At 39.8% G+C, this 21,970-nt stretch overlaps 1 long non-coding RNA gene across 1 annotated transcript in view; it reads left to right on the top strand.

The window, feature by feature from the left end:
• LOC125938814 (uncharacterized) overlaps positions 1 to 20,143 on the top strand; it is a 29,175-nt gene extending 9,032 nt beyond the window's left edge. Inside the window, exon 3 of the long non-coding RNA XR_007462827.1 lies at positions 18,140 to 20,143. This is a non-coding gene — a long non-coding RNA (uncharacterized LOC125938814). The remainder of the gene's footprint in view (positions 1 to 18,139) is intronic.
• Positions 20,144 to 21,970: the final 1,827 nt, after the last annotated feature.

Below are 21,970 nucleotides of genomic sequence, written 5' to 3'. Positions count from 1 at the left end.
GCATGACCCATTGGACTTGGGGCAGAGGACCCCAGCCCCTCGATGTTATTATCGCCGCTCGCTACTGGTTTGCTCTGTGACTTCAAGCAGTTCCTTGATGTTCGATACCTTTATTTCCCCACTTGTGATGTGGACTGAAAGACTGGCTCCGTGGAGCTTGTTGCAAACAGGACAAATGGCAGGTCTGGGAGGCTGACTTCAAGACATTCTCCTGTTCTCAGGAAGGATAAAACTGGAGTTTTTTCTTCCCCCTGGAAAGAAGCTCCTTCCAGGAGTAGCTCACAGTTACAGGCACTGGAAAGGCCGGTCTGCGCTCTTCGCTCTGCTGACGCTCAGATCCTGCCCAGCTCTGGCTTAACACAACCATATTGCAGGTCTCCAAGTAGATCATGATACAGGATCTGGGCAGGCTTGGAGAGCAAAGAAAAAAAAAAATGCTGGAATGTCTATCTGGATTGAGAACTGCTCAGGAGCCATTTACGTAAACGTTTCTAATCTCTGTCATTAAGTTAGCAGGTGATTTTTGACAAACTACCTTATGCTTTGTATCAATTTTTGTGATTTATTAACTCATTATTGTTTATTCAATTAACACATGTTCTTGGAGAATCCACTATGTCTACGATATCATAAAATGCTATCCAAATTTTAGGGTTTAGGTCAAATGCTGCCTTCTCCATGAATGTTCTTTGAGACCTTTATTTGCAGGTACTCTTTCTTTGCTCTGGTTTCCTACTTTTTAACGTTCTTATGTGATGGTAAATATTAATGTTCTTTGTGTACATGTTCTCTTCCTATACTATAATTCTTATTTATCATCGAATCCCTAACCTGTACATCCCTTTGTACTTTACAGATAACGCAATAAATATGTAATAGAAGATATAGAAAAATAGCAGTAGTATAAGACAGTATATGATACAATGTGGGCAGATGGGTGGTACAGATAACATCTGTTCAGAGAATTAGGAGAAAGTGACTTGATGAGGAGGCACAGCCCCTTGGAAGTCGCCAGGGTGGTAATGAGTGGAGGGGGAGCGAAGGCATTTCAAGTAGAGAAAAAGCATTAGCAAATGGCACACGTGGAAGAGAATATATCTTTGGGGAGCCGGGAGGAGATGATAGACAGTAAGTAACCACTAGAGGAGGGGACATTGCGAATGTCAAGCTAAGGCAATTAAATTCTTCTGAAAGCCAAGGCTAGCTGCTCAACAATGCTTGAGCAAGTGAGTGACAAGATCAAAGAGATATCTCAGGAAGATTTCTCGGGGAATGGTATGCAAGGTAGTGAGAGAGCCAGGCAGCGGGGCGAGAGAGAAGAATTAGTTACTCGTGCAAGCGCGTGTGAGCACCTTTGCCCCAGGTATGGAGGTGTGAGGCAGTGCGACCAGAGCAGAGGAAGGGACTCTAAAGATTACCAAATGCAAGGATCAATAGGAGGGTGTGGCTGAGTTGAGGAGGAGGAAAAGGGTGGAATGAAAACTGACTCCACGTTCCTGTGTTTGGACGACTCGGAAAATAGTGATATCATTTATAATAATCAGAAAATCCATCTTGGAAGGAAAATAATGCATTCAGCTTTGGACATTTCTGCTTGAGAAATGCACTGGAATGGGCGGGTACAGAGGAGACAGCTGTTCAAGTTCAGGACTGGAGGTTAGGAAGAGGGTCCTAGGTAAGGAAGTTAATGCAGATAGAGTCCAGCGACTTGCTCTTGTTATAAGCTGGCAGGACAAAATCCTATTTGGTTTTGCCATCTGCCTTTGCCTTTTGTAAAGCGCCTGGCGCATAGTAGGCATTTTGTGAATCTTTTTTTTTTTTTTTTTTTTTTTGCAAGCTACCTGGAATCATAAGCAGCCCTGTGCCACCTGTGTCTATGCTCAAGGTACAACGAAAGCACTTAAATGTGGAATTCACAAGCCCATAAAATACTTAGGTAACAGTCTTAGTCTTCTCCCTCTCCTGGGAAATATTTTATTAGTACAAGTTACCAAATTCAGTTTTATAACTTGTTTTAAATATAAAATATGTTGAAAGGCTCTAAGCCTGTTACAGGCAGGATGCCTCAGTTAATTGGTATTTTGTACTCGCTGAGCTCTCAGGACCCTTAAAATTCTCAGAAATCTATGTTTCTTGAAGTCAAGTAAAAAAAAAAAAAACAACCAAATAGAACTTAGCTAAACCTACCAATCATTGAAATATTGAGCGTGTGTTTTACACCACACACCCCTCCCGTTGGCCCCATGCTGCTCTGTAAAGTAATCCAGTACTGAAAATGATCACTGAGACTTGCGAACGGGACGTTTTGGTTCCACTTCTGCAGCTTTGTGGTCTGCTTCTCTCCTCCCAGCCTGGGAGTGCTGGAGCGATGCATCTTTCCACGGGTGCAGGGAAGAAGTCAGTTCTCAGAGGTGCTGGACCGATGCCTGGTTGCTCCTGGAGAATTGTGCGGCCGCCAGCGCAGCTGCGCTCCTGGTTACACGCTGACCAAGAAAAGTCCCTTTCTATGCCCTGATTTCTCAGCCTGTAGACACCGAGGCACCAGGATGTTGCAAGGAATGGGGAGGCGCTCTGCCCTATAAGTATGACCTCCCCGAGTTGCCCCCCTTCCTCCTCGCTCTAGCCTAAACTACGGTTTACACTAATGCAGCACTGAGACGACACAGGGAAGTCTCTCCTCCCTTCTGAGAAAGACAGGCACCCCTGCCAAGCTGCAGAGAAAGAAAGGACAGCAGGATGGTAGGAAAGGGCCTTTTTTTGGTTTCTGCTGCAGTGACTGGAGGAGGTGTGGCATCATCGCAAAGCCCTGAATTGGGACACAGCAGGAGGGGTGCTACTCCTTAGCTGTGTGACTCTTTTCAAGTTACTCTCCCACTCTGAGCCTGCATTTCCTCTTTGCAAAGTGTGGGTCTCCAACTAGATGATCTCTAAAGCCTCTTTCCTTTCCTAATATTCTATTCTTTTTTAATTTTATGGGGTGAAAGAAATAAACACTTTAAGTTAGTCTTGTCATAATACCACTGGATTACTAGGCCACGTCTAGGTCACAGATAAACACTTCTCTATGCTTTTTAAATACCCTGGGAAGAATAAAGAAAAAGTAAGTTCGGAGGATAAAATTGCCCTTCACCTTTCTGTTAAATTCGGGAAACCACAACCTTGATCTAGGGTTCATAAATTGGCCAGAACCTGAGTTTTGAGGTGGTAACCACTTGTAGGCTGAACTTGTAGGCTGGCCTTGAACGTGTACGCGGGGCTCCCGGCCTGAAGGACTAAGTTACAGCATGGAGGCAAACCAGCTTCTGATTAAACCCTTCCACCTAGCTCTGCTTCTGGTTATTAGGGGGCGAGCTTTCGGTTGCCACTGTGAGTGGGAAACGGGGTTGGTGCAGACCCTTGGCGGGGGTTGGCATCTCTCTGCTCATGCGTGTTGTTCACGCTGAAATCCCATAATGTCCCCCAGGCAGCTTAATTCTGTGGTAGAACCAACTTGAATAATTAAACAAAGCAAAGATTTGACAACACTGTACTTGTGGTACAACACAGCTGTGATTCCGTGAGCTCAGCAGGGAGAAGGAGTTGGGGGCATCTGTCACAGCAAAAGCATGCTTTGGAACAAATAACAATTTAGCAGACATCCCATGTGCTCTAGAATAGAGGCTATGAAGAATATGGTCCGTCAGGAGTGAATGGGTCATGGCGTCTGTCTGGGAGATGTTCAAGGGGCAGTTCATGTCCGCTTGGCCATGGGCGTCTTATGAAACGAATCTCCGTGCCAGGGGTGGGTCACCACATGTTACTCTTCTTCTAGAAACACTTAGTAATTGGTTCGTGGATGAGCGGTAAGTAAACAGCTGGAGAAAAAGATCAGTCTTTGGCACAAGTAAAAATTTGATACCTTTTGTGTGTGTTGGTGGGAACCCTAAAAGTTGAAAAAGACTACAGATTCTTTGTCTATGAGATATAACAGAAGTTGGTGTGTTTGAAAGAATTTCTTCCCTGTTGCCTTCTCCTACTGGGTAAGGCTTTAAAGAAGTAAAAATGGTTCATAAGAAGTAACCAGTTTTCTGATGCGGGACTCTGATTCTCTGCATTGCAAAAGGATTCTCCTTTATTTATCTCGAATGTGATGGCTCTTTGTGTTCCCAAGCAGGACAGGGGATGCTTTTCAATAGTTGTTTCCTCCCCAGTGACAGTCAGTTCTGCAGAAGCCATTTGTGCAGGGAGCATGATCTGCTCAGCAAATGAGAACCTGAGCCTGTTAAGCATTGGGGCAATTCTGTGACGCCGTATCTCTACAGAGCAGCAGTGAGCTCAGATCTTAACGTTATATACCTTTGAACTGCAGGGCTCGGCTACAGGAAGAGATCAGCATTGATTCTAAAAAGCAGCAACATTAATATGTGATTTGTATATCTGACTTCAGAAATCTCCAATAAAGTTAAGTTACTGTCATGCTTCTTTGTGTGTGATTAATATAACTGCAATCATAGTTGTTTTCTAAAAAAAAAAAAAAAAAAAAGTCAGTGCCCTTCAGAATTCAACTTTTTCTCATTTTTAACATGGGCAACTTATGTAGTTTAAGATCACAGTAAAGTTCTGAAAGCACATATTTCAAATATTATGGAAGATGTGTGAAAATATTAAATATTGATTTTTTTTTAACTCTTTAAAATCTTTTTTCTGATCTGGGCTGTCTTGCATTGACTTTTTTTTTTTCCTCTTGTTTTCATTTATTTTTCCCTTCTTGACTTCTGTCTCCGATTTTGGAGATGTCTCCCTTCCTTGTCCACTGTGGAATCCACATGGCATTTTGTTCTTTCTCCATCAGATAATGTCTTCATCCTGGTCTGATGACCACAGCACCAACCAGGTATCTGTCCATCACTCTGGTCCCATCTCTGTCAGACTTGTGGTGGGTCTGCTGCAACAATAACTGCCTGATAGATTGGTCACAAAAGTCATTTTCTATAGAAAATTCTCTTCCCTTAGGTCCTACTGTTGACCGCCCTACTCAAAACGCTGTCCCATGTTCTCGCCTGGCCAGTCCCAGAACCTGGCATTCTTGTGGCCGTGACGGACCCTCTCATTCTTAGTTATCCCATGCCTATAACTTCACTGGGTCTCCCTACGTGAAGTTTCTCAACTTTGATCACTACAAAATATTTCAGAACAAAAATTTCTTTACTTTCTGGTGTGTTTGCAACCCACTTGGCTTCAAATTCTTTTATCAGATTTTCCTCATGTTTAGCTTTACCTTTAATGTATCCACATGTAACTTTTAGGGCAAAGCTCCCAGACTCCCATTACTTAAGTTTCCTCATTGTAGGCTACATATACTTTTTCTATAAAGCCTTGGCCATTGTCAGTCGTATCCCTCCCACGGGTCTACTCCCAAAGGTGCTCAACGTCTTTTCCCCTGTTCTGGAATGCACTCCTTCCTTTTATTTGCCAAATCCACGTCTATATGGAGCAGTGGCTTAGAGCTTGGGTGCTAGGGGCCAGATGTCCTGGGTTCAAATTCTAGCTCTGCCATTTGCCATCTGATTCCTGTTGTACAAGACACTTAAACTACCTGAGCCTCAATATCTTCATCTTTAATATGGAGATGATAATAGGACCTTACTTGATAAGGCTGTTGTAAAGACTGAATGAGTCAGTTCACATAGAGCTTAGAATGGGTCTTCACACGGTGAACACTACTTACTCACACACATTCAACGTTTCACTGGTCTTCACTGTCTGAAGCTATGTCTCACCCCAGTGTCTTTTCTTTTCATCCTCTGAAGACTGAACACAAGATTCTGCACGTAGAAGTTGCTCAATAAATATTTGTTGAAATCATCTAGAGAGTGTTGGGAAACAGCTGACTTCTGTGGGTTTGGGACTTGACTCTTGGTTGCCTGAGAAAAGAACAGGGCACTGCCATATATCCTATGTCTTATGCTGTGTCCTTGGTCCCTATAAGAGGGCCTGACATATGGTGAATGCTCAAAATTTGCTATAAATGTTTGAGTAAATGAATGAATGAAATAAATTGTCAAACTTTTCAAAGTTTAATTTAGCAACCACTTGAGTCACGATGAAATAGTGTAATTTATTTTTAAATTAGAAATCATTTTTAGCGCTAGGAATAATAGTATATATAAAAAGAAAAGTTATATATAAAATATATAATATATATGCACATGTAAAATATGCATACATAGAATATATAGTGTATCTGTTAAGTATGCATATTATAAGTTAAGTATACATATTATAAAACCATATACATCTTATGTATATATATATATTTTTTGAAAAGTAAAAAAAAGACAAAACATACACAACCTCATAACTGAAAATATCTGTATTTTCCTCAAATGTATGTATAGATTTTTTTTAGATGCGTAGATTTAAAAATAATGAAATCGAATCATACTGTTCTTACTATTTTATAAACTCCATCATTTTGTTTACTTACACTTGTAGGTGTGAACTAGATGTCTACTCTATAATAAACACTAACAGTGGGTTACAGAGTCCATCGATTTTTTGGTTTTTTTCTTCTTTCGACACATCTACTCGTTCAGTCCCACTTTCTTACCCCTATGGTGTCTATTTGGAAATGTTACAATTTAAAATTTCCCAGAGGGGGGAAGTCTAAATTATACTAGGACATATTAGCATTCCAGAAAATATGCTTAATAACTTTGCTTTTACTTTGATTTTCCTTTTAGTTTGATTTTATTATATTTTATTTGACATGGATTTATAGCTGAAATTCCCCATTTATTTCAGAACAAACACTGAAATTAAGGATTTAGCAATAGAGCATACAGGTGGTGCACACTTCGGTAGATGTTTTCAAGGAGATTAAAGCCTTTTGCTTTCTATTTAGCAAATGTACCATTCAACTGTATGTGGTGGGAGGGTCTCGCAAGTAGCTCTCTCTTTCTCTTACAGCTGTAAGAGAAAGTAAGGACACTGCTGCTTCTCCCCAATTCCATTTTTGTTTACAAAGGACTTTCAGTTTTAAAGGTCACTATAATGTCAAAATGGCTGAACAAAAGGGCACAACAATTGACCGGAAAAATGACAATGATTTAACCAAGAAGCCTTCCATTGTAAATGGGGCAAGAGTAATAGAGAAGGTGTTGGATCAAGGGAACAGTTTGGGCCCTGCTGTTGAGAGCCTCAGGTAACTGCTGCAGGGATTGTGCCACTCTACCTGGCCTTGTGGGTGGCTGGGACAGCCCCGTGGCTGGACTGGCCTTGAACCAGGAAGCCAGGTTGTCAGTAAGCTCACTTTGCTTTCACAAATATTTACTAACCACCACTTTCTTCTCCTTATCGCCACAGAAATGAAAAAAAAAAGGGAAAAGCAATTTTAAAAAGCAACATGAATTTCAGTTTCAGGTTTGTGAGGTATTACAGATAAAGAGTTATGCTGAAGGAGCTTTTTTTGTTTTGTTTTGCTTTAACACAAGATTTTTGTGTCTCCTGATTCACTGAAACAGCATAGCAAGTAAAAGTTTAAGAGATGAATTTCAGATAGAACCTATAAGTGAAATTAATACACATATCCAGTTTGCAAGTTGGGCTGTGTTTTGAGTCTAGAGGATAAGGGGATAGAATGAGGAGAAAAGGTAGTAATACTCACATATCTAATTAAGGGTTATTGGGGTAATTTAATTATGCCAAGGATAAATAATAATATTTCATGAAATGACAAAGATAATCCTGAAGAAATGGACAATTTCTATAAGGTCCCTACATACCATATCATACCTTTAACCAAAAGAAAATTACAATATATACACCAAAGTGTCCTTGTAATAGTTTTGAATAACTGTGGCATGTTTTCTTAGTCCAATGGTTAATATGGGCAAGTCAGAGATATTTCATTATTCCAAAGGTTCTGTGGAAGGAGTTTTTGGTAATGTCTCTATAACTACTAATAGAAAAGTACATTTTTGTGACACTGAATTTTATTTACTTGGAGTTTGTCTTCTAAACGTGTAATGTCCAGGGACGCCTGAGTGGTTCAGTCGGTTAAGCGTCTGACTTCAGTTCAGATCATGTTCTCATGGATTGTGAGTTCAAGCCCCGCGTCGGGCTCTGTGCCGACAGCTCAGAGGCTGGAGCCTGCTTCAGGTTCTGTGTCTCCCTCTCTCTGTGCCCCTCCCCCCGCTCACGCTGTGTCTCTCTCTGTCTCAAAAATAAATAAACATAAAATAAATAAATGTGCAATGTCTAAAGAGAATGACACTCTGAAAGCACAGTACAGCTTCAGCTGGTCAGTTCCATTTCTTCCTCACTTTAAATCTGTTTTAGGCTTATGCAACACCAACAGAATAGAATGATTACTAAAGTATTTACTTTGTAAAGATACTAATTTTCCAACAGACTTTTCATACATTAGGAGGTCCTTGGGAATCAAATCTTATCTTTTTCTTTCTCCCTGCCTTCTAGCTCCCTGTCTGGTAGAACTTGTAAAGTAAATTGTTTCAATGTCCTTGAACATTTTGTTCACATACTTTGAAAAAAGGCAGGGGTGCAAAATGATGTTTTTCCAGGTACCATATTACAAAAAGAAAAAGAGTGCCTATTAGTCCAGCTTCTATATAAAACTTTTCAGTCTTCCAATTTATGAAAGCACAGCTAACTAGAATATTAGAGCTAGGTAGAAAAACTTTTAATGAACCCTTTGATTTACTAGAATTAGAAGATATTTAAGGGGCACCTGACCTGGCTGGCTCAGTTGGTAGAACATATAACTCCTGATCTCAGGGCTGTGGGCTTGTGCCCCTGTTGAGTGTAGAAATTACTTAAGAGACTAAAGTGTTTTGTTTTTTTTTTTAAGATATTTAAAGGATCACTTAGGCTCTGAAGCTAAACCAAATATTATCAATTTTTTCTTAATATAAATATGATATAGAAGCTCAATGAAAACGTTTGTGAAAAATAACACATACATCTGTGTATTTATTCCAGTCACTATATACCTTAGTTTTGTCTGTTTTTGCAACTTGATGTAGATGGGGATCATCAGTGCCACCAACAATCAGAATTTATGTTCTGATCGTTCTACCGTCCTCGCCAACACTTGATACTGATGAACTTCATTTTTCTTTTTTTATTGGAGTATAGTTGACACACAATGTTGCATTCGTTTCAGATGTGCAACTCAGTGAGCTAACATTTTTGTACATTCTGGTATGTCCACCACAAGTGTAGTTACCCTCTTTGCTGTTACATTGTTACATCGCTACTACACCATCATTGACTGTATTCTTCGCACTGTGCCTTTGATTCCCTGTTGCTTACTCATTCCATAACTGGCAGCGTATACCTTTCACTCCCCTTCATTCATTTTGCCTGGCCTCCCACCCCCTGATATCAACAAACTTAAAAATTTTGCCTTTCCGGTGTTTGGCAACCGTATCTTGCAATTTTGGTTTGCATTTCCATGATAACTGACAGGATTGGACATCTTTGAACATCTTCTAATATTGTTTTCATACATTTCTGTTTTATTTTCACTTATGCCTCTTTTTTCGATTGGATTGTTAATATTCTTCTTCAAATATACAGAAAATTTTCATATATTTGGATGCTACTCCTTTGCAAATTATGCTTTGCAAATATATTTTCTCTGGTAAACTTACAACGTATGTATATTTTATCGTGGAGGTTTCACTTGTATTCTGCAAAGTGAATGGTCTTACGTGTACAGAGCTACTGTCTCTGTGTATACCCAGGTAGCCATGACCTACATCAGGATATAAGCTATGTCCAGGACTGCAATAGAATCCCTTATGCCTCCCTTCTATTTGAAGCTCCTGAACTGCACAAACTCACAGTACTCTACTTTTACCATGCTGGTTTAATTTTATTTGGTGTTAACTCTTAAAGAATGGAATAACATCTACTATTTTTACTTGGGTTCTTTGACCCAACATTGTATTTGAGAGATGTGTGTAAAAATGCTCTTCTTTTTTATTGCTGTGTAGTATTCCACGGTGCAGCCATTTTGCAATTTTTCATTCTACAGTTGATGTGCACGTGGGTTCATGTGTCAAGCAATTAAATATTCTTGCTGTAAACATTCCTGTACTTGTCTTTTGATGAACAACAGTCCTCAGTTTCCTTGGGTTTATACCCAGGAGTGGAATTTCTGGGCATTGATGTATTGCATGTTTGCCAAACTGTCTCGTTTTCTCTTTAGTGTGCATTCGCCTGACGACTAACGATGTTGAACAACTTTTCATAGGCTAAATCGTCATTCGTAAATTTCTTTTATTTTCTTTTGCTCTTTTCTTTTTTTTTTTGGATTGTCAGTTTTTCTGATTTTGATCTGTATTTCTTTGTAAACTATGGATTCGAGTCCGTGGTTAGGCACATGTAACACAACTATCTTCTTTCAGTTTATGACTTGCCTTTTCAGTCTCTTCGTATTGTGTTTGGATAAACAGATGTGCTTAATTTTAATGATATCCAATTTATGACTTTTATAATAATGTTTAACATTACGTTAAACATTCATCTTTAAGAAATCTTTGCCTATGCCAAGGTTATATGTTCTCAATCTAGAAGTCTGGCTGTTTCAGCTTTCATGTTTTGGTCTATAGTACGTTTTGAAAAAAAATTTTAAGTAGTAGACACCATGCCCGTTGTGGGGCTCGAACTCACAATCCCGAGATCAAGAGTCTCATGCTCTACTGACTGAGCCAGCCCGATGCCCAAAATTTGAAATTCTTTTGGTCGTATAGTGTGAGGAAGTCAGGCTTCCTATTTTTCTTCCTATATGGATACCCAGTTGGCCCGACAATTTCAACAAATTGTTGAAACATTTTTTCACTGCATTGCGGTGACATCTTTGTTATAAATCAGATGATTGTATGCATGTGCCTCCAGTGCTATTCTCTTCTATTAACATATTTGCATCCTCTGTGCACCTTTTGATAGGTAATATTTCTAAAATATAGACAAATATATCAGTCTTTTCCTTTATAGTTTATACACTGTTATGTCCTCCCTAACTCAAAGTAATAAAGATGTATTTCCATGGTGTGTACACCTGAAAGTTTTATAGTTTTATCTTTCAAAATTTTAAAAACTTTTAGGTTATAAGTATTTAATCAACTTGCAACTGATTTTTGAGACTCGTTTGAAGAAGAAATTCAATTCTGTTTTTTTCCACATATAGTTGAATCATCCCTGCATTATATTTGGAGTAGCCCCCTTTTTTTTCTTCTTTGAGCTACTCCTATCCCAGCGCTGTCACAGATTAACTTTCTATATACTCATGGGTTTGTTTCTAGACTCTGTGTTTTGTTCCATCGATCTATTTATCTGTTCTTGTATTGGGACCACACCACCCTGATTACCATATTTCCAAAGTTTCCAACACTTTACTTCTTTCAAGAGTATCTTGACAATTTGTGGCCATTTGCAGCTCCATATGAATTTAGAATAAATTTGTCAATTCCACAAAAATCCTTTTTAGGATTTTGTTTGGGTTTGCTTTGTATCTACAAGCTAATTTAATGAGAATTGTCATCTCTAGAATATTAAATTTCCCTATAGATTATGTGGTGTATCGTTGAAGGTTTTTTTTTTTTTTAGGATTTTCTTTAATGTCTTATATAAATCTCTCCATGAAGGTATTATACTTTATTTGTTAGATAACATATAGATCTTATATTTTTCTTATTATTACAAATAATATATTCTTTACTCTCTTAATCATGAAGTTTAATATATATAGAAAATACACCTGTATTTGGAGTTTAACAAATAATTTTAATAATTTTTTTAAGTTGATTTATTTATTTTGAGAGAGAGAGAGAGAGAATACAAGCGGGAGAGGGCCAGAGAGAGAAGGAAAGAGAGAATCCCAAGCAGGCTCTGCACTGTCAGCACAGAGCCCAACTTGGGGCTCTAACTCACAAACCTTGAGATCATGACCTGAACCAAAACCAAGGGTTGGATGCTTAACCTACTGAGCGACCCAGGTGGCCCAGTTTAACAAATGATTTTAAAGTGAACACCCATGTTAATTAACAGTACTCAGGTCAACCAATAGGGTATTTTTAGCCTTGTAGCAAATATTCCAAGTTGCAATCCCCAGTCCCTTCCAGAAGTAACAACTGTCCTGACTTTTTAAATAATCACAAATTTACTTTATTTTTCTTTTTTTAGTTTTAACACCTAGATATACCATCTTAAATAATGTAGTTTACTTTTGTCTGTTTTTGGACTTCTTATGAACGGAATCTTTATGCATTCTCTGTCGTGTTTCTTTTATTCAACATTATGTTTGTATGATTGATCCATGTTGTAATGGTATGTTTTTTAAAAACTAGATTTTTAACATTTTGCTTCTGGAGCTTAGAAATTCAGTTGATTTTGCCTACTGATTTTGTATATAAGACAGTGATTTTCAGACTTTAGACAACAGGCAGTGCAGAACTGTGGCCCTAGAGGAAGGAAAATAAATGAGGAGAGCCCTATAAATGCCTGTTTGCTACCTGGGGAGAATTCCAGGCTGAAGTACAGTGGGGGAAAACCTGAACAGCCTGGCGGGCTCCTTGAATCCAGGATACTGAGCTCAAGATTCAAAGGTACCAGGGCTGCTGAATTCTCAAGGCAGAGCAACGCAGATGAAAGAGCTGAGGGGCGCCTGGGGGGCTCAGTCAGTTAAGGGTTGGACTCTTGATTTCCCTTCAGGTCATGATCCCAGGGTTGGGGGACTGAGCCCTGCATGCTCAGCATAGAGCCCTCTTAAGAGTCTCTCTCCCCCTACCCTATGACCCAGCAATAGCACTGCTAGGAATTTACCCAAGGGATACAGGAGTACTGATGCATAGGGGCACTTGTACCCCAATGTTTATAACAGCACTCTCAACAATAGCCAAATTATGGAGAGAGCCTAAATGTCCATCAACTGATGAATGGATAAAGAAATTGTGGGTTATATACACAATGAAATACTACTTGGCAATGAGAAAGAATGAAATATGGCCTTTTGTAGCAACGTGGATGGAACTGGAGAGTGTGATGCTAAGTGAAATAAGCCATACAGAGAAAGACAGATACCATATGGTTTCACTCTTATGTGGATCCCGAGAAGCTTAACAGAAACCCATGGGGGAAGGGAAGGGAAAAAAAAAAAAGGAGGTTAGAGTGGGAGAGAGCCAAAGCATAAGAGAGTCTTAAAAACCGAGAACAAACTGAGGGTTGATGGGGGGTGGGAGGGAGGGGAGGGTGGGTGATGGGTATTGAGGAGGGCACCTTTTGGGATGAGCACTGGGTGTTGTATGGAAACCAATTTGACAATAAACTTCATATATTGAAAAAAAAAAAAAGAGTCTCTCTCCCCTCTCCCTCTGCCAATCACCGGCTTGTGTGTGCGCTCGTTCTGTCTCTTTCTAAAAAAAAAAGAGAGAGAGAGAGAGCTGAAAAGAACTCTAGAATTCTGCAGAGGATTTGAGAATCTGCTGCTGGCTAAGGATCAGCACAGGTGTGCAAGGAAACTATTTAAAGTCAGGAAAAGGCCTTCACAAAAAGATCAAACAGACAGTCCCCAAACTTCACACAGGATGAAAATGGTTTGTATCCCTACCACCCAGAGTGGAAAGACCTCCTTGATATTGACACAAGGTATCAATATCAGGTAGAATCCTCACAAGGGGTACTTGGTTGGATGATTAGTCTAGACGTTCAGTCCCACCTCTAAAAGAGAACTTAAAAGGAGTCAGACGGTTTCCAAGTACCTTAACCATGTCCCAGAGCAGAATCAAGGATATTCATAAGAATACAAAAACATCCAGGACCCCACAAAATAAAATTCATAACATCTGACATCCAGTAAAAAATTAACAAGCATTCAAATAAGCAAGAAAATGCAGCTCAAGATGGGGGTGGGTGGGAAATAGCAATCGATTGAAATTAATCCAGAAATGACACAGATAAAAAATCACTCCACTGTGGTAAATATTTTCCAATTTTTAAGTTATTTCTAATAATATTTACTTTATATTTTTAATATTGTTCTTGCACTTCTATTTTTTATTTTCCCATTTATTTTATTTCCTATTTATTTTATGTTTTAAAAGATAAGGTTTGAACTCTCTTATATTATCCCAACACAGACTTCTTTAGTCCCACTTACTCCTATTTGTTATATTACGCGTTTTTTGTTAATATTGACATGGTTAAAAATTTTGTTCACCGCTAAGATACAAACTATACTATACTCCTGGGGCGGGGGGGTGGCGGGTACCTGGGTGACTCAGTTCATTAAGCTTCTGACTTCGGCTCAAGTCATGATCTCTCCCTCTCTCACTGCCCCTCCCCTCCTTGCACTGTCTCTCTCTCTCTCTCTCTCTCTCTCTCTCTCTCTCTCTCACATGCATGTGCTCTCTCACTCTCCCTCTCTCAAAAATAAATAAACATTAAAAAAAAACACAAAAGAAAGAAAGAAAGAAAAGAAAAAGAAAGAATATCTTTCCCAGTGCACCTGGGTGGCTCAGTTGGCTAAGTGTCCAACTTTGTCTCAGGTCATGATCTCAAGGTTTGTGAGTTTGAGCCCCACATCAGGCTTTCTCTGTCAGCACAGAGCCTGCTTCTGATCCTCTGTCCCCCTCTTTATCTGCCCTGTCTCTGCTGCTTCTTTCTCTCAAAATAAATAAATAAGCTTGAAAACAAAATATTTTTCCCTCAAAAATTAGAAGACGTTAATTCTTTAATTTTTCACTAAAAGTGCTATTATTTGAAATTCGATGCTATTTTTTAGTAATTTTTTTTATTTTTAATTTTTTTAATGTTTATTTATTTTTGAGAGAGAGAGAGAAAGAGCTTGAGCAGGGGTTTGGGGGGGAGAACAGAGAGAGAAGGGGAGACATAGAACTGAAGCAGGATCCAGGGCTCTGAGCTGTCAGTACAGAGCCTGATGCAGGCCTTGAACTCACAAACCGTGAGATCGTGACCTGAGCTGAAGTCAGACGCTTAATCAACTGAACCACGTAGGTGCCCCAAAATTCAATGCTATTTTTATGTAACCTTCTGGAAACTTACAGAATCTTCTCTTTGTTCCAAGTGCTCTGCAGTTTCACAGTGATGTGCCTTGGTGTGCCTTTGGGCCTTGAAATTGAGTCCAGAAATCTATGCTTATTAGTTCTGGAAATTTCTTATATTATTTCTTTAATAATGTCCTGTCTGCCAATTTAGCTGAGCTTTCTTTTCAGAATTTCTGTTATTCAGCTATTGATCTCCTGCATTGATCCTCTAATTATCTTATCTTTTCTCCACTATTTTCAAGGCCTTTATCTTTTCATTCTACTTTCCTGGAGATGTTCTCAACTTTATCTTCCAACCTTTCTCTTGTTTTTGCTTTGTTTTGTTTTTCCATGTTATTTTTAAATTTCCAGAGCTCTTTTCTGAATGTATTTTTCTTTCTTTTTTTTCCTTTCTTTTCTATCTCCCTCCCTCTTCCCACCCTTCCTTCCTGTCTATAGTTTTTTTTTTTTTTTTTTTTTTTAATGTTTATTTTTGAGAGGAGAGAGAGTGAGCAGGAGAGGGGCATACAGAGGGGGACAGAGGATCCAAAAGGGGCTCTGTGCTGACAGAAGACAGCCCGATGTAGGGCTCAAACTCATGAACTGGGAGATCATGACCTGACCCAAAGTCAGACACTTAACCAACTAAGCCACCTAAGAGCCCCTGTAGTTTTTGTTTTTTAAAAAAATCTTTTATTTGCTTTTCTGTTTCCTTCATTTTCCCCCTATGCTGTGCTGTTTTTTCCACCTATGAGCTTGTTAGAGTTTTTTTTATTTTTTAATGTTTATTTATTTTAAGAGTGAGAGTGGGGGAGGGGCAGAGAAAGAGGAAGAGAGAATCCTACAGAGACTCTGCACTGTCAGAGCTCAAAGCCTGACCTGGGACTCAAACTCATGAACTGTAAGATCATGACCTGAGCCGAAACCAAGAGTCCGCTGCTTAACCGCCTGAGCCATGCAGGCGCCTCTCTTGTTAGAGGTTTTAACCAAATGTCTAAGGATCCTTGACTATTTATTCATATTATGAGTGAAGCATTAGAAAGCTAATTAGAATCTGGGAACAGGGGTTTCACCATTATGACTTCTGCACTAGATAGAATTCTAGTAGGTCCTCCGTAACAAATTTATTTCAGAAAATTTCTATTACTAGCTTGTTACGATGAAAAGAAAAAAAAAACTGGGATGGATTTTGTATTTCAGCAGTGTTTTCTTGGCATCTACTGAAGTCATCATACACTCTTTAACCTTTAATCTGTCGGTATAATTTCCTAATGGTAGGGTTTCTAACAGCAGTATTTCAGAAGGGCTTTGCTGCCCTTCTCCAAGGAGAAGCTAAAATTTTCTACTTTTTAAGAAAAGGGTGGGAAGGTTGACCATGCCATTCATGCTGCCTGTGTTTAGGGCGGGCACTGCCCTCTTTCTGCTCTATGCCATGCAGAAGTTACGATTTTCCTTTTCAAAACAAGCATTTGGCCGAGAAAAATGATGGCATACTTTAAGGAGTCAGCTAAGTTTGTTGTGATCCTGACATTTTTTGTGTGTTTAATATAGTTTTTGCTTCATACACGGCCCATATGGAATTCAGTCTCCTCATGATAAGTAAGGCATCGCATCGGACGCATTTTAAGGGGGAGAAAAGGTATTTACAAAATGTTTCTTCCGTGAGCCCCTCGTCTGTGGTTTAGCTGCTTTCCTTACCACAGCATAGTTTTCCTCCTACTCTTTATCGTCACATGGCAATCAAAAGACCATGGTTGTTTTTTTTTTTTTTTTTCCTGCAGTACTGTGCTTCTCCACATACTTCCCTAAAGAAAAAGGAAGAGTTCAGAGGGCTATTCTAATCATTAGTAGTAGCTGTGAAAGAGTGTCTGAGTTGCATGATATGCCAAAGGACATTTAGCTAAATAGTTACTGGTAGGGTGAAAAAAATGAGAGACAGCCTCAAGATGTGACAGAAGAGGCCTACACCTGAGAACGAAGCCGGGAGGCCGGAGGCTCATTTCTATCATCACTGGCAACTCACTGGCCCCACTGGGCCTTAGTTTCTGCGTATGTTAAATAAGGACGGTTGACTTCGCTGGATGACCCCCGTAGTCTTTTTGGGCTCTGATAGTCTTCTGTGCTCAAAGCAATTTGAACTCTAGAAAATGTTCAGTAAGACATTTGCACTTCCTTTTCTAAATGTGACAACCTCATTAAGATGACAACATTCCAGAATTGAGTATTTTCCTCTTCACTGTGAACACTGTTTTGTTCTTAAGTATATGAAATATAAGCCTTCCTGGAGAACCCAAAAATATCCTGTATAGTAGGCACAAAATGACTCCCCCCTCGCATGCCCATGTCCTAACCCCCAAATCCTGTTAATATGTTGCTTACATAGATGTGAGTAAAATCTCCCTCTCCAGAAGGAGAGGGTAGCCTGGATTATCTAGGTGGGGGTCAATCTAATCACAAGGGTCCTTATATGTGGAAGAGGAAAGGAAAGAGGTCAGAGTGATGTGATGTGAGAAATGAACCTGCTACTGTTGGCTTTGAAAATGAATGAAGGGACCCATCAGCCAAGGAATGTGGGCAGCCTCTAAGAGCTGGAAAAGTCAAAGAAATGGATTCTCCCCTAGAACCTCCAGAAGGAATGCAGCCCTTTGAAACTTTGATGTTAGCCCCATGAAACACATTTTTGTTTTCTAACCTCCAGAGCTATGAGATAATCAATCTGTTTCGTTTCAAGCCACTATTTTTGTGATAATTTGTTGCAGCAACAATGGGAAACTAGCATAGTTCGTCAGCTCTGGCCTTTACTTTATTAAGCAAATGTACCTTCGTCTTTAATGTATTTCTACGCATGTTGTTCACGTGTGTGATAGCAAATACTTCCATTCTGCCTTAATAATCAAGAATTATTTCATGTTATTGTTTATATGATAGCTAAAGGAATACCTAGCAAATTGACTAACTATGCCTCTGTGTACCATTATATTCCTACATTTAATTATTCCCTGGGACTACATTTTATTCTTAGAATTCCTAGAATATTGGATCTGGAGAGAACCGTGAATATGATCTAATAAAATGTAATCCTCTTTTCACAGGAGAGGAAATTGTTACCTGTTGAGCTTAAACCCGTGACTTTCCCATAATCATCCCGCAAGCTGCCTATAACACGAAGATCAAAATTGAGGATTTCTGGCTCCCAGTCTAGGGTTTGTCTTCCTAGACCATAGGCTCTCCAACGGAAAGTGTTAGGACATGAAAATATTTAATAAATCTGGCCTCTTAATGTGAAATAGGAGGGAGTGTGAAAGCCAAATGTGTCTTGTGTAGTTCAACTCATTTTCACCTGAGGAACAGTATAACACAGTGGTTCTGACCTGGGACCCCAAAGGGTCCATACAGTACCCTCTACACAAATCCCATCTCTAGCACTCACCAGCAATGGGAACCTAGTTGAGTTATTTAATGTCTCCATGCCTCCATTTCTTTATCTGTGAAATGGAGATGGTAATTGTACCAAACTCATAAGGTTGTGGGAGATTTCAATACATTAATAACTGTAAAGCTCCTAGGAGAAGGCCTGGACCGTATTTACTACCAAGTAATTAGGAGCAATTCTATTATTAACAGTAGGCTGTATAATAAAGACAAACTATTTTTAGTTGAACAAAAGAACACTCTTTACGAATATTAATATTATTAATATTTATTCCTGCTGTGCTTATTGGCCACCTCCTGCGGTGAAGGCGTGAATACTTAATCCTAAAACAGGGCCCATTGTTCAGATAAATTGCCTGTAGACTGAAAATCTTGTACTCTTGCGTGCCATCAGACGTTTTGTGGACAATTAGCACATGACTATCATGAGTGCTCTTGCTAATTAAAGTCGCATTAATACCAAAGAACTGTACAATGGCTGGTTCTATACTGTCATTTCTGCAAGCTGCATTGTTCCAAGGACAAAGCGGCTGATGTACTGTTTCTTTCCTTTCATAATGCTGAGCATGGGTATCTGATAGACTTGCTTAGGCTGGCAAACTTTTGAGCAGAAGTGCTAGATTTGTATGCATCTTCGAGAATTGGGCAGTTTGAAGCTAAAGTGAGCTAGGAAAGAAATAGGAAGTGAAAAAGTAGAACGGAAAGACATAGGTAGATAGAGGAAGAAAAAAGAGGAAGGAGGAAAGAAGGAGACTTGAAAAGACATGAAAGATAAATGAAACCACTTAAATGGAGAAGAGTTTAAGAGCCAAACAGGAGACGCTCCAGGCAGAAGGGTTTTCTATTGAAGTGTTTCTGATGCCAGACCAGTGCTTTGCAGGCTGTAATGTACATCAGAATCGACCGGAGGACTTGTTAGAACAATTTCCTGAGTCCCATCTGCAGGGATCCCGATCCAATAGGTTAGAGTGGAGCCTAATGCAAATTCTAACAAGTCCAGAGGGGGACACTGAGACTGCCGGTCTGAGGACACTTTGAGAACCTCTGGGTCATACTATAGTCACACAAAATAAAAATAGTAGTTCTCTGCTTTTTTTAAATTGAGCTATGTTTTTATACATAGTGAATTGCACAGATTATAATGGTCTTGGTTTGCTACCCTAAACAATTCCCTCCTAAGTCATGTGAAGATTTACCTGTCTCCATCGAGGATAGCAGGAGACTTTTTGAACACAGTCCTAGTGTTCCCGAATAATAAAATGAACTTCAGTGAGTTTTTTAGCTCTTTGAAGAAAAACATATATTCTATAACCTGGCATTGGATGCCAAAGAACTAGAAAGCACCTACATTATCTTGTTTATTCCTGGAATATTCCCAGGCTCATGTAAGCTATAGCCCATTTTTTTAACATGAAATTTATTGTCAAATTGGTTTCCATACAACACACAGTGCTCATCCCAACAGGTGCCCTCCTCAATGCCTGTCACCAACTTTTCCCTTCTCCCCCACCCCCCATCAACCCTCAGTTTCTTCTCAGTTTTTAAGAGTCTCTTATGGTTTGGCTCTCTCCCTCTCTAACTTTTTTTTTTTTCCCTTCCCCTCCCCCCATGGTCTTCTGTTAAGTTTCTCAGGATCCACATAAGAGTGAAACCATATGGTATCTGTCTTTCTCTGTATGGCTTATTTCACTTAGCATCACACTCTCCAGTTCCATCCACGTTGCCACAAAAGGCCAGATTTCATTCTTTCTCATTGCCAAGTAGTATTCCATTGTGTATATAAACCACAGTTTCTTTATCCATTCATCAGTTGATGGACATTTAGGCTCTTTTCTATCTCCATTTGAGACGAGGAAATTTGGGTGTGTTATATATTGCATTCTCTCCTGTTCTTTGAATTAGCCATTCACTGGATTTATGTAATACATAATCTGAGACATTGGCCAAGGAAGTTGTTGAGATTGAAATTCTTCAGCAGTGCATCTGAACCCCTAGGATCTTGTTAAAGATGCAGATTTTGATTCAGTGGGCCAGGCATGGGGTTCACAATTCTGCCCGGGTAAGAAGTTCGCAAATAATATTGATGTTGTGAGTCCACAACATTACATTTTCAGTAGTGAGGCCCTGTCTGGTGTGTGTAGGTGTGTAGGTTCTCTAATTTTAGCCAGTGCCAGAAGGGATGGAGGGCTTGTTAGAACATGGAGTTTTGGCCTCCACCCCAAGTACCTCAATCAATGGGAATGAGGCCCCAGCGTTTGCATTTCTGAATTCTCAGATGATGCTGGGGAAGGAGCAGGGAGCACACTCTGACAGCTAACGAGCTATTAACCACCCCTCTCATTTTGCTGATGCTAATGGACTTGTCAACAATTGCCACTGCTAGTGGACAGCATCTACCTTCAAAGAGCTCTGACAGAATCACTAGTGGTCTCTTGATGGACAAACCCAATGGGTTCCTTTTGGTCTTCACATTTCTTGGCTTCTCAGTGGCTTCTGACCGTTGTTGCTCCCCTCTTAAACCCTCATCTCTCTTGGGTACAGTAATAGAATTTTCTCTTTTTGCTTCCTACTTTTCTAACTCTGTTCTAATTTCAGACTCTTACGTAAATTTCTCTTTTTTTCCGTCCCCGTGCTTTAGCCCCACAACTGTGCTTTAGTTCAGCCCCTTATCATCTGCCTCCTAGATCATGTCACTACTTTCCTTCTGAATCCTTCTGCCTTGGTTGAGTCTCCAAGCCATTCTCCCCACCTCTACCTGAGCGATCTTTATAAAATACAGGAGTGATGGTATTCTCGCCCTGCTTAAAACCCTTGGTGGCTTCCCGTTTGCCACAAGATGCCTTCCAAACTCTTCAGCTTGGCTGACGTGGCTCTCTGTAATCTGACTTGTCTCACCTTTTCTCTCACCACACCTACTTTGGAATTTTCCTTAAAAACAACCAATTCCCATTGAGGCTACACGATTTCGTGCTCCTTTCTCTTCCCAGAATTCTTCCCTTCCCATTTTTCCCAACCTGCTAAACTACCAAACACCTCAACTTTCATGTGTCTCTCCTCTGGACCCTTACTGTGACCATCCCAGGATGTAGTGAGTTCTTTCTTCTCGTGCCCACGCATGATGATGATGATGATGCCAGTAATACCGGATTATAAAAGTCTTGAGAACAAAAAAAATTATTTTTTCAGCCTGGTGTTCCTGGCGCATTGCTCAGTGCCTGACACGTCAGTCACCTTGTTTTCTGAACAAATGAATGAATCAGTGATCGAGGGAGAAGCAGCTGATAAAGACCTTTGGGGACTGCATTAGTCTCCCGAGTCTGCTTACAAGAACCGAAATGTATTCCCTCTGAGTCCTGGAGGCCGGAAGCCTCAAGTCAAAGTGTTGGGGGGCTGTGTACTCTCTGAAGGCTCTAAGGAGAGATTCCTTCCTTTTCTTTTCCAGACCAGCTATTCCTCGGCCTGTTGCTGTTACCACTTCAATCTCTGTCCCA

This window comes from Panthera uncia, assembly GCF_023721935.1.
Source record: "Panthera uncia isolate 11264 chromosome B2 unlocalized genomic scaffold, Puncia_PCG_1.0 HiC_scaffold_24, whole genome shotgun sequence".
Classification (NCBI taxonomy): domain Eukaryota; kingdom Metazoa; phylum Chordata; class Mammalia; order Carnivora; family Felidae; genus Panthera; species Panthera uncia.
Note: the sequence above shows the minus strand (reverse complement) of the source record. Positions and strands in the feature narration are given on the sequence as shown.